Source organism: Thamnophis elegans, chromosome 9 (assembly GCF_009769535.1).
Source record: "Thamnophis elegans isolate rThaEle1 chromosome 9, rThaEle1.pri, whole genome shotgun sequence".
Taxonomy (NCBI): Eukaryota; Metazoa; Chordata; class Lepidosauria; order Squamata; family Colubridae; genus Thamnophis; species Thamnophis elegans.
In genome coordinates, this window is record NC_045549.1 from 20,336,931 (window position 1) to 20,349,948 (window position 13,018).

The 13,018-nt window shown below is 41.1% G+C and overlaps 1 protein-coding gene across 1 annotated transcript in view; it reads right to left on the reverse strand.

Moving 5' to 3' along the window:
* The window catches only part of TSPAN5 (tetraspanin 5), a 77,265-nt gene that overhangs the window by 19,996 nt on the left and 44,251 nt on the right, over positions 1–13,018 (reverse strand). The gene's annotated exons all lie outside the window — the stretch shown is intronic.

The following is a 13,018-nucleotide window of genomic DNA, read 5'->3' on the forward strand; positions in this document are numbered from 1 at the left end:
GGATTTGTAAGTGGCTGACCAACTGCACTCAATGTGTAGTCCTCAATGGAACTGCATCTTCATGGAGGGAAGTATGCAGTGGAGTACCCCAAGGCTCTGTTTTGGGCCCAGTGCTCTTCAACATCTTCATCAATGATTTGGATGAGGGAATAATGGAGAACTCATCAAATTTGCAGATGACACCAAGCTGGCAGGAATAGCCAACACTCCAGAAGATAGGCTTAAGATACAGAAGGATCTTGACAAACTTGAACATTGGGCACTATCTAATAAAATGAATTCAATGGTGAAAAGAGTAAGGTTCTACATTTAGGCAACAAAACGAAATGCACAGGTACAGTATAGGTGGTACCTTGCTCAACAGTAGTAATTCTGAAAGGGATCTTGAAGTCCTAGTGGACAACCATTTAATATGAGCCAGCAGTGTGCAGCAGCTACCAAAAAAGCCAACACAGTTCTAGGCTGCAAAACAGAGGGATAGAATCAAGATCACATGAAAGCAGGGGTGGGTTTCTCGCCCGTTCCAACCGGTTTGGTTGGAACGGGGCCGGCGGCGTCCTCGTGCCGCGCGCGGTACACACATGCGTACTAGCGTCTGTGCAATGCTCCAGCTGCTCCTGGAGGATCGCGCAGGCGCTGTATGCGTCCTGCGCATGCGTGGAAGCGCAGAACTCGTCAAAACCGGGTAAGGAGCGCGGGCGGGCGGGTGGGCCCTTTGCCGTTCCCGGACGTTACTTACTTCTGGGTTCGCCGACCAACCGGTTCGCAGGGACCGCCACGAACCGGTTGAAACCCACCCCTGACATGAGTGTTTATACCACTTTATAATGCCTTGGTAAGGCCACACTTGGAATACTGCATTCAGTTTTGGTCACCACAATGTACAAGAGATGTGGAGACTCTAGAAAGAATGCAGAGAAGAGCAACAAATATGTTAGGGGACTGGAGACTAAAACATGAAGAATGGTTGCAGGAACTGGTTATGTCCAGTTTCATGAAAAGAAGGACTAGGGGAGACATGATAGCAGTGTTCCTATATCTCAGGGGGTTGCCACAAAGAAGAGGGGGTCAAACTATTTTCCAAGGCACCTGAGGGTACAACAAGAAGCAATGGGTGGAAACTAATCAAGGAGAGAAGCACTTAGAACTGAGGAGAAATTCCCTGACAGTTAGAACAATTAATCAGTGGAACAGTTTCCCTCCAGAAGTTGTGAATGCCCCAACACTGGAAGTCTTTAAGAAGATGTTGGAGAGCCATTTGTCTGAAACGGTACAGGGTTTCCTGCCTAGGCAAGGGGTTGGACTAGAAGAGCTCCAAGGTCCCTTCCAACTCTGCTATTATATTTTAAGATACAAGGCAGCTCCCCTTCCCCCCAAAATGCACCTAGATTAAGACCAAGATTAATACCAGATTAACAATCAAGCAGTAACAATACCCTAATTGAGGAACTACCAACACAAACAATAAGAAAACAGAAACAACTGTTTATTCAAAGAACCATCTTGCTAGGCAAGCCATTGGTATATAAACAGAGAGCAAACTCCTTTCTAGCACTGATGTTACCTAGTGGCTAATGAAAAATCTGCAAGAAAATACCCAAGTTCAGAGAATACTAAGAACTCCACAGTTCAAATATACTAAGCACAAATATTCTCTTCCAATAATAATTGTAGCTATAGTAATAAAGTACTCTTGTCCATAAAGATTTTGTCACAAAAATTGCCCCAGGGCAGATCCAGATAGGTTTGCTAACAATTTTTTTGCCTAAAATCTTAGGTTTTTCCACAGGGCTGCAAAAATCTGGACAACCACTAGATATTTGTGAATTCAACACACACACACACACACACTTTCTCTTATAGTTCTCCAAATTTTTGCAATCATGGTCTGAAATCTGTTACATGATGTCCCTCAGCAAACAGCATTTACAAGATACCTACACTGAGTGCACTGTTTCCAGCAATAGCCAAAGACGCCTGAAAATAAATTTATACAAATGCAAATTTGCTAGTGAGAATGGCTGTGGAAGGTGCCTTATAGGGATAGCTATCCTGACTGGCCACCCTGCCCTTCCTTACCCCCTTGCTCCTGCCTGCACAAGTTCCCTTGCTAGGGGTTTGAGAGGGACCTGGTCTACCGTCAGGGGAGTCACATGGGCCAGGATGCTTCATGGCCTGATGGCACAGACTTCAGACAAGAGGCCAATTCAGGTGGAGGTCAGGAGAGGAAGGAGACTCTGGTGGCTGGTGCTGGATCAGATGACTGCAGGTATTGTGGAAGCAGGAACAGTTTGTGGAAAAAGGTCCAGAGGAGTAAAACTGGGCTCTGCAATGAGCCGAATGAATCGAGTCAGTGTATGACCACCAGGTGGCCAAGGCGCCAGTGCTGCTAGGGTAAACGCTGTGGGTGGAAATGACCCAGCCGGAGACCCGATCAAGGCCAGCTAACCACCCTGCGGCTATCTGCAGAAACGTGGGTGAGCAGGAACGCCAGTGAGAGAAACAGCGCGAATTTAGGCCCTCCCAATTGGTCACCACTCCGGTGCGAGGGAGAAGGTGGAGGTAAAGATGGCCTCATGAATTGAAGTGGCCACGCACCCCTCCACGGCAGGCTACACCCTCCGAAGGGCAAGAAAATCGCAAAAAAACAACAGTTCCAACCAAAAGAGAAACGCCGGTAGACGCTGGAAGCCTTACCACTCCTGCCACGCTTTAAAGCAAAAGCGGCAGCTCTCTGCTGCCATCCAAAGATGGCGTGGCAAATGGAGCACCCACCACCACCACCACGCCTACCTCCGAGTCCCTAGGAGAATTCAAACAAAGTGAAACAAAAAGGGGAAACAAATGAACTGTTAATTATAGACAAAACAAATTAAGGAAAAAGAAAAGGGAAATACTAGAAGGAGAGTCCAAGCCTAGATAAATTACGCTGGAGCTCACAAATATAAGTCCTGAACGGGCAGACTGAGGAAAATTCTGGCGCCAAGGAACACAAGGAGGCGTGGCCAATGAAAAAGATTCCTCAGTCCCAGGGCAACCAGACTGATTTAACCCGTCGCTTGGACTCTCCAAGCGGTGCACAGGAAAAGCAGACATTTTTCAAACAACTCTAAGCAAAAGACACCAACTTCAATTTTCCTGTTAGCCTGAACAGATTTATAAATGTATTGTCATTAGTGGACTAAGTAGAAGGACAGCTGATCTTTCACATTATGCTCTATTCTTATCTATATTCCATTACCATTATAACATTCTACACACCTATAACTGCTCTCTCCAAAAAGCAAAATAGTAGTGATGAAGCAGTCTTATACAGCTAGTCCTTGACTTATTCCTTGACTTAGACCACAATTGAGCCTAGAATTTCATTGCTAATCAAAACATGGAGTTTTGCCCCCATTTTACGATCTTTCTTGACACATTTGTTAAATAATCACTGCAGTGGTTAAGTTATTCATACGATTATTAAAATGAACCTGGTATCTCCATTAAAACTTTGCTTGTCAGAAGGTGGCAAAAGGTGATCACATGATCTGAGACACTGCAATTGTCATAAATACATACCAATTGCCAAGTGTCCGAATTTTGATCATGTGATCATGGGGATGCCGCAATGGTCATACGTTTCAAAAACAGTCAAGGTCACATTTTTTTCAGCGCTGTTCTAACTTCAAATGGTCACTAAGCAAATAGTAGTAAGTCGAGGACAATCTGAGCTATGCAACATGTCTTTCCAGAGAGGCTGAGAGGTATGGCTCAGCAACATCTAAGACAGTGTTTTCCCAATGTGACCAACCTTCCAAATATGTGAACTGAAGTCATACAATTCTAGCAATGACCATGCTACCTAGAAAATTCTGGGAAGTGAAGTCCATGTATCTGGAGGGCACCTAATTGGGAAAGAGAAATCTTTAAAAAGTTACAGAACTGATTCTCCATAATGGGATCAAAGGTATTTTCAGGATGAATTTACTAAGAATGAGCATCAGTCAGATCAAGAAGTCAAGAACATCTACATGGAATTAGCAACCAAGGAAAAATATACCTTGTTTCCCCGAAAATAAGACAGGGTCTTATTTTCTTTTGACTCCCAAAATAAGCTCTTGGCCTTATTTCGGGGGAGGTCTTATTATTTTGAGGTGCAGGAGGCGCCGAGCGTGGTCACCTCATGGCTGCTGCTATATTGCAATATTTTCAGGGAGGCCTTATTTTCAGGGAACAGGATTAACCTCTAATTTGATTTAAGACTAGTTAGGTATATATTTCTCAGAAACTGTATAAAACCAGTCCTTTGTCTAATCATAAGCTATAGTCCAGCTTCTGGGAGAAAACAGGTATCTTTCTAAATCTTATCCTTCAGACACCTTTTCTGATAATTTAATTGGTTTACCATGAGCCCGATGTAATTTAAATGAATTATTTTTGTTTTGTTTTATATAATGTTTGTAGTTTTTCAACACATGTTTTCTGTCATGTTTTCTTATCCTTTTTTTTAATCAATACCAATTATGTACATTTTATTCCCCAATACAGCATGCTTACAAGCAATTTATATAGGCTTTTTTCTGCTCAATGGGATTTTTAATGTGAGAATTCCACCGGAAAACTCAGAGGAACACAAAAAGCAGAGGTTTTTACTTGTTCCTCTTCATGCACTCCTACCTGCAAACTGCACGTCCTACTTTTAACTAAGGTTAAATAAAAATCAGTACAGTTTAGAGCCTTCAATATCTAGTGTTGGACTGAGAACAAAACTATAGCTTGCAGTAATTTGGAAGCCATCATAAGTTCCAGTTCATCATTAACCAGAAAAGGAAAGGAAAACTATTCTGAGGGATGCTATGAATCCAGGAAGGTGGTTCTAATAAGTATGATATAATTAAAGATGGGTTGGTTTGAGGATCCTCAAGTCCAGGTTGGTTTGGCTACAAAAGCATAACAATGCTAACCTCTAAAACTGTTTCAGTTCACACATCATTCTAAATTAAGTCTGTGTTTCCAAAGCTAGTTTCCCACTTAGTCACAATGCATAATTTCATCAATACATTCTGATAACATAGTGTAGATTCTCCAAATTTCAATAAAAGGTAATAATAACAGAGGACTCCAGAAGTTCAATATAAATCATACATTAATTAATAAGTCTACTATTACATTCAATGCCAGCAGGTAGCCAAGACTGTGAAGATGAGATAATAATGATATTAACTTTCAATCTTTATCTATAATAATATTTTGGAATTAATATTAATCCTGTAATGTAGAGGCTGCATCCATTAGCCCATAATCTACTCTGTCCTAAAAATATATACCTTTTCCTTTTGCAATGTACTGTAAGCTCAGTTTACAATCAATAGCATCTTCCAAGTACTGAAATAAGAGAGGCAGTAAGAACTAAAGAGTACCAAAGTAAACCTAGCACAGATCGCTGTTGGAAAATCTGTGAAAACACTCTAAACTAGGCACCAAAAAGATTTTATATTACACACTCACTGACCTGGTTCACATGTCAAGCAATGGCACAAAATGGCCTTGTTTGGTTTGACTAACTATTGTACAAACTCAGCCAGCTGTGGTTTACTCAGTGAACACAATTATGCTTATTGACCTAATACAATGGCTTTGCATAGTTTTTAAATTCTACAGCGTCATGACCTCATCAACTGACAAGGATATGAATAATGTAGCTCAACAACATCAGGGAGGGCCCTTCATGGTATTGGACCTGGGTACTTGAGAGACCGCCTGCTGCCAATTACCTCCCAAAGACCCATTAGATCACACAGATTAGGCCTCCTCCGTCTACTAGCCAATGTCATCTGGCTACTACCCAGGGGAGGGCCTTCTCTGTGGCGGCTCCGGCCCTTTGGAACGAGCTCCCCGCAGAGATTCGGACCCTCACCTCTCTCCAGGCCTTCCGAAAAGCCGTTAAACCTGGCTGTGTCGGCAGGCCTGGGGTCGATGAGTTCCCTTCCCCTCTCGAATCGTGTGGCTGTTGGTTGTTTTAAATTCCCTGTACTTTTTGTTGTAGTTCTTGTGTTTCCCTTCCCCTCCTTTGGGTTTGTGCGCCACCCTGAGTCCCGCCGGGAATAGGGCGGCATATAAATAAAATGAACCTTGAACCTTGAACCAAGTTTGTGGCTGCTCAACCTGTGAATATGTTATTCTATTCGGGCTAGGAAACATATTGCCCGTTGTCAATAATCAATTTTAAGTGTTCTGGTCTGGACCCCTGCAAGACTACATACCAGCCTTCTCTGTGAAGATCTGACACAAACAGCGGACCTGGCTCCAGATGTGTAGACCACCAGTTTCTACTACTGGACCCCTACAATATTGTACTGTATTATGAGACCTCTCCTCTCTGTGCAAAGAGCAGTCCACTCTGGGCTTCCGTAACTTGTAGGTACAATACATCGGACATTTGCCAAACCATATTTCAACCCTGCAAGGTAAACACTTGGTCAAGCAATGAAGAAATGAGTTATGGCAGTTCAAGCTAAGCCCCAAAACATTGGGCTTAGTCTATTATATGAACCTGAAAATATATTTACAGGCACACACACACATCTCATCTGATAGCTCAGGATCCTCACCACACGGAAGTACTATTTACCCTATTTGGTATCCTACAAATCCTTACACTGCTATAGGAACCAAAAACTGGAGTGTGTTAAGAACTTTGTATTCCCCAATAAAATAGTACTCATATTGTTAGACTGCTAATTATTGGACCATGGACAATTATTTCTTAGAAGATTGATCACAGCTCTCTACCATGAAAAAAACAAGCTGTGCCTGGCATCTCTTGAATTCATAGACATTTACAAGCTATCTTGTAAACATTTTACAGCTAGCTTGGTATCCAATTCTTTGTCCTACCAACAGCTGCCTGTGAGAGGCCTCATTCTAACTATTAGTGAATTAAACACAGTAACTATTTAGTTAAGACTTGCCTGATTTATATCACCAAAGAATTTGCCTAGGAGACTTTAGTTTCTGGATGGTAAATCCCTGATATCATTTAACAGACATTAAAACTAAATAATAATGATTATTAGAAAAAAATGTTCAATGATTTCAATAGCAACGATCCTCAGCTTGCTGGATAGCACTTTTCAAAACCACTTACACAACCATTTAAATAACACAATGTGTTCCAGTTCTGTATAGCAAACCTTGACATAGGGAAAGCACACAGAGCATGACTTCTAAATTCTTTCCTACCCCTTCAACAGTGGTTATACTTTGTGATCATTTGTGCACTGGGAAACAATGTAACCAGGCTGCATAGGCTACGCTCTGGATCACATTGATCCATTTGGCTTAGTTGGTGGAGTTGGTATCATTCTGAGACGCTTCCCATCTTCTTTTTCCATAGGGATGTGTTACAGAAAAAAGGATCTGGAGAATTTTTTCCTATTTACCACTCCAGTAAATGCCAAACAATAGGAGAAGATCTGAACAATCATTTTATTAAGGCAAGTAACACTGAATCCGTGTATCCTGCACCAAAATGGTCTAAGTTCAAACTTCCCTACAGAGATTTTATATAAAATACTGGTCAAAGGCAACCAAAGCCGACGTGGAGCTAATAAACCCTTCCCTTAATTCCAAAGAAAACTATTTACAACTGTATGATAAGGAAAAGAAACATAGCCATTCTACAAAGGCTGAAGAGACACTACAATAATCTTCTTTGAAATGCAAAATAGCAACTTTGAAATAGAAGAGGTGCCAGTGTTGTAATTATTTTATCAGTGACCCTGAATTAACTGCAAGAAGGGACAAGATAAAGAAACAACCTCTACACATCTTTGAGTCTGGTATTTCTCACCAAGGACATACATTCCTTGAAGAATGCAAAGCAATAATAAGATACTTACAAGCCCTGGAATAATTTTTTTTTTACTCAGAATAAATAATTGTGGAAAGCTTATGCTATTGCTGAACTCCCATATAATTCATATAATATTCAAGTTCTCAAAATTCTACAGGCTCTTGGCCTGATCAAGTCCACCTATATGAATTTGTTCCTGTATCTGGGTGACGTTATTTCCAAATTCACTGTCAGAGTCAGGCGATTTCACATGTTCTTCGGGATTCCCCTCTTATTGTGATGGCATATATAATAGAAGAAGAAGAGAAGAAGAAGAAGAAGACGAAGAAGAAGAAGAAGAAGAAAAGAAGAAGAGAAGAGGAAGAGAGAGGAGGAGGAGGAGGAGTAGGAGGAGGGAGGGAGGAGGGGGAGGGGAGGAGGAGGAGGAGGAGGCTAGAAGAGAAAAGGAAGGAAGAAGAAGAAGAAGAAGAAAGAAGAAGAAGAACACAACACACAAAAACAACAAACAACAACAACAAACAGAGGAATCCAAAGACCAACTTCAAGTCCAAGACATTAAAAAGTCTGTATACATTTATATTTAAATTCCTGAATGTCTGATATTAACAGACCACCGGCATTGATACTTTGAAACATGAATAGAGAAGAACACATCTAAAATTGCTCTGAAAACTTTTCTGAAGCATTCAACTTCTCATGCTTTGTTACTATGTCAGATGCACTTATCCAGAGACAGATAGTATATCCATGGTTGGGTGGAGGAGAAAGCAAGAGGGGAAAAAAGAGTAAGTTCAGAGATAAGTGAAGCAGAGAGGCTTGTGGCGACAGACTAAATTCAATTATTCCTCTGGGAACTGATTAAAAACAATCAATTATCCTTTCTTCCTTCTTCCTGTACTATAGATTAAAAACAAGTGAATTATTTAAAAAAGCAATAAAAGTTGAGCAGAGACACGAACATGGATTCTTAATTGTATATAATAAACTTGCATGTAATTTTTTAGGAATAACAAAGAGCGTGCAAAACTGAAGGACATTAAAGTAGATAACTTTGATCGCCATCAGACTTGGCAACATAGCCTGCAGTAAGACGATACTTTAGTAAAAACAAAGACAAAAAAACAGTTTGTCTAGAGACCCCATGGATATTTTTTAAAGTATCAGAGGAATATCTGACGAGCGCAACCATTGGGAGGCTGGCAAGAACAAGGTCTGCTAAGCCAGCAACCCTTTCCAAAGGGGTATTAGAAATTCCTCTCCTGATTTGATCTTTCAATAGGGATGGTCATGTTTCTTCAGGGAGGGAGGGAGGGAGGGAGGGAGGGAGGGAGGGAAGGAAGGAAGGAAGGAAGGAAGGAAGGAAGGAATCTTCTATTTATTTTACATCACATACCATGCAACCGGCAAAAAATTAATTTCTACTAAGTTTCTGTAGGTTAACCTAGAAGGCTCTGGAAGCTAAAGAAACGAGGCTGGATTACACTGCCATCTTTTAAAAAAGGGTAGAACGCTTCATATAGAAATTAGTGTTTAGGGACAATTGCATTCATACATCCAATCACTCAAATAGGGGGATTTGAATATCACTCACGAACCTTCAAGAACAACAGATGGTTCACACTGACAACACAGATGCAAGCTAATGTCCACAACAAGTAACTGGTGTGAGCAAACAAAACAGCAGAAAAGGGGAAATGACCTATAGAAAGTATACATGACCAGGCTGGTGGTAAGCAGTTGGCTGAGCAAATGGTTTTTGACGTTAAGATGGATTACAACAGCGACCTGACTTAATGCAGCAGGTCAATAGCAAGAGTTGGCCTTTGCAACAGCTTCTTTGGGATAGGGCCAAAAGGACTAGCACATATGTCATGTTTTGTACAAGAGCATCAACAGCAAAAATAAGCATTTGGCCTAGCTAATGAGAGGAAAAAGTTACAAGAGAAATAAATGAAAGGGTATCTATTTATTACTTGTGATTTGAAGAAACATTTACTCCAGTTGGATTAGTAACTTTGCACGTGCTCAAAATGGGAAAGCAAAGCAAAGCAAAGGATAATGCTGCATATTGTCCTTTAAGATGAGGGGGTGGAAGGAGAGAGAAATAGAAATGCAATGTCTGCCGTTTGGGGGGAGGCGATCTTGCCTTTCATTCACAAATGAGTGATAAATGCAGCATTCTTTTCTCCATCCTCCCATTTTCTCCATCAATAATTTGGTAATCAACAAAACTTAGTCTGATCTGAGAGAGAGTCATTGGCCCCAAGTCACTGGGGACTTCCACTTGCCAGGATAGTTTTGAACCTGGGTTTTGTCATTTCTTGTCCAATAACTGAACCAGAATGCCACACTGATAGCCACAAACTTTGGTGTGCTGAACTAGAAATCCTACATATCCATATTTTCTATCAAGTTGGCTACAAATTCCATTAACTACAGACCTATCACATATGAACATAATTATGTTGGGGAAAAGTGCCATTGATGGTTGAGCCCATACCATGTCTCTATTCTACTTTAAACTTTCCTTTAATCAAAGTTATCCAGAAAAACATTTAAGGTTAGTAGGGTAAGATCACAGGCCTCCTGATTCTCAATTGGTACAATGGCTTGGGCAGCAAGTAAGAAATCCAAAAGGCTTTCCTCAAATCACTAAACAATCACAAAGAAGAGGGGGTCAAATTATTATCCGAGGCATCCGGGGGGCATAAGAAGAAACAATGGTTGGAAACTAATCAAAGAGAGAAGCAATCTTGAACTAAGGAGAACCTTTCTAACAGGAAGGACAATTAACCAGTGGAACAGCTTGCCTTCAGAAATTGTGGGCACTGGACAGCCACTTGTTTTGAAATGGTATAGGGCAGTGATGGTGAACATTTTTCTGCTCAGGTGCCAAAAGGGGGCATTGTGCGTTCCCACACCCGTAATGCAATGCCCTCCCCTCCGCACATACGCACACAACCCCCCTCCATGCTCCCCCCCTCCGTGCATGCGCACAGGCCTCACTGAAGTCTCGGACTTTTGGTAGGCATATTGGGCCGTTTTTTCGCTCTCCCCATGCTTCAGGGAAGCTTCCTGAGCCTGTGGGTGGTGAAAAACGGGCCCAACGGGCCCACCGGAAGTTCAGAAAATTATTTCCGAACTTCCGGTAGGCCCATTGGGCCTGTTTTTCATCATCCACAGACTCCAGAGGCTTTCCTGAAGCCTGGAGAGGCTGAAAACGGCCTTTCCCTCCCTCTGGAAGGCCGAAAAAACAGCTGGCCAGTGCACGCATGCGTGCTGAAACTGCCATAGGGCAACGTCTCACGTAGCCTCAGATATGGCTTTGCAAGCCACCTGTGGCATACATGCAATAGCTTCACCATCATGGGTATAGGGTCTCCTGCCAAAGCAGGGGGCTAAACTAGACGACTTCCAAGGTCCCTTCCAGTTACATTTTATTCTCTTTTAATTACAGTTAAACTGAACTAAAAGTTATTTACAAGTGATTTCCAGTCCAGTTCAGCCTTAGCCAGACAAGATATTATACATATTTTAAGCAGTCTCAGAAATAAGTACTGGTTTCAATAATATTCTTGGCGCTATCCAAACAATTTTGTTTTCAGCAAAAATCCACTTCCCTGTCTTGGGATATTCCTTGCTAATTAGCTAGGAATCCTTCAGGCAGTACTTGTTTCCTGAGCAGTAATGATTGCTTTGAAATAGTCAATATGCAGTATGGGCCTCCTTGTCCACAAGACACTAGCAAGCTGTTTTCACAAGTCTGGATATTCACACAGTGCAATATTCAAGAGGTACAAAGCTGAACATGAAGAAAAAAAAATAGGAGGCACTTCAGCACAGCTCAACTCTTGATCAAGGCAGTTTCTTTGTAGTTACTACTTTGTACTGGAAGTTGATTTATTACAGACTTCCATAACAGGGTTTCCTTCAAATATGCTATAACACCCAGAATTCCTGAGCCTTACAACAACATCTTGTGAATCCTACATTGGAGAGTGTGGCTTCTCATTTAACCAATAAATTAATAAAGCATTACTTCTGTAATAATGTCTTAATTGGTCTTGCTGTGCTCATTAGATACTCTTTTGATATATGCACTGTTAATTTTTAATAGACAAGCTTCCCTTACACAATAACAACAAAGTGTCTATTTACCCGATCACAATAACTATTCCTGTAATCTATCACAGAAAGAAAAATGAGAAAGCAATTGCACAAATGCTCAACTAGTTGCATGCTTGACAAAGAGCTCATCCACACATCCCACAAACAACAGCACAAAAATCTACATTAGTTCTTTTTAGAGAACATGTCCTCATGGTGCCTTCTTCTCCAACATGTTATAGGGGCAGCCTAAATTCATCCATACTTCTTCAATTTAAAGTAGTATTTTCCATCTTCTGATATATGTCTCAGTATCATTGATTTATGATGCCTCGTTTTTAAATTTTAACTGATGACAAAGCCGAGGGTTGATATCTGTTGAGTACCTATTGATAGGTTCAGACTACTTAAGTCATTTCCCCTTCCCTTTGGTTATTGACCGTCAAGGCCATTTCAGCTTTGAAAAAGCAGAATCTGGTTTGCATGGAGGCATCTGTCCATCTAATGCCTGATTTGCTTTTTGCAAACTACTGTCCAGATATAATTTGCCCCCCTTATATACACTGGAAGACTATTACAGCTGTTATTAAATATGCATTCAATGGTCAGTAAAAAAAAAAAAGCTACCAGAGTGACTTAAAGTGAGAAAAATATGTATTCCTGATTCTGCACAATGACTTTGTGCTGCTTCTGCCAGCAATGGGTTTTGTGTGCTGGTGCTTTCAATTGCTTTAATACTTTGGCAAAGAGACTATGCCATTCTATCTACCATATTTCCCTTCTCTGCATTCCATAGGTAAGTCCAGGTACTGCTGATGGTGGACACCCAATCATAAATATGTCAGCAGATTAAACCAATTAAATTAAAATGTAGTTGAGATGCAACCCCCACTTCATTTCCAAACTTTCAGCTGGCCTTGTAAGTTTTTGTTTTCAGCCTTGAAGAGACAAGGCTGAAAAGGAGGAACCAAAAAAACCGAAGAAAGAAACTGTCTTCAGACTTGCTAAAGACTTTGGAGGAGTGTACTGGTGAAGACTGCAGACCTTCATCCTTTTCTTCCTAAAGAACTG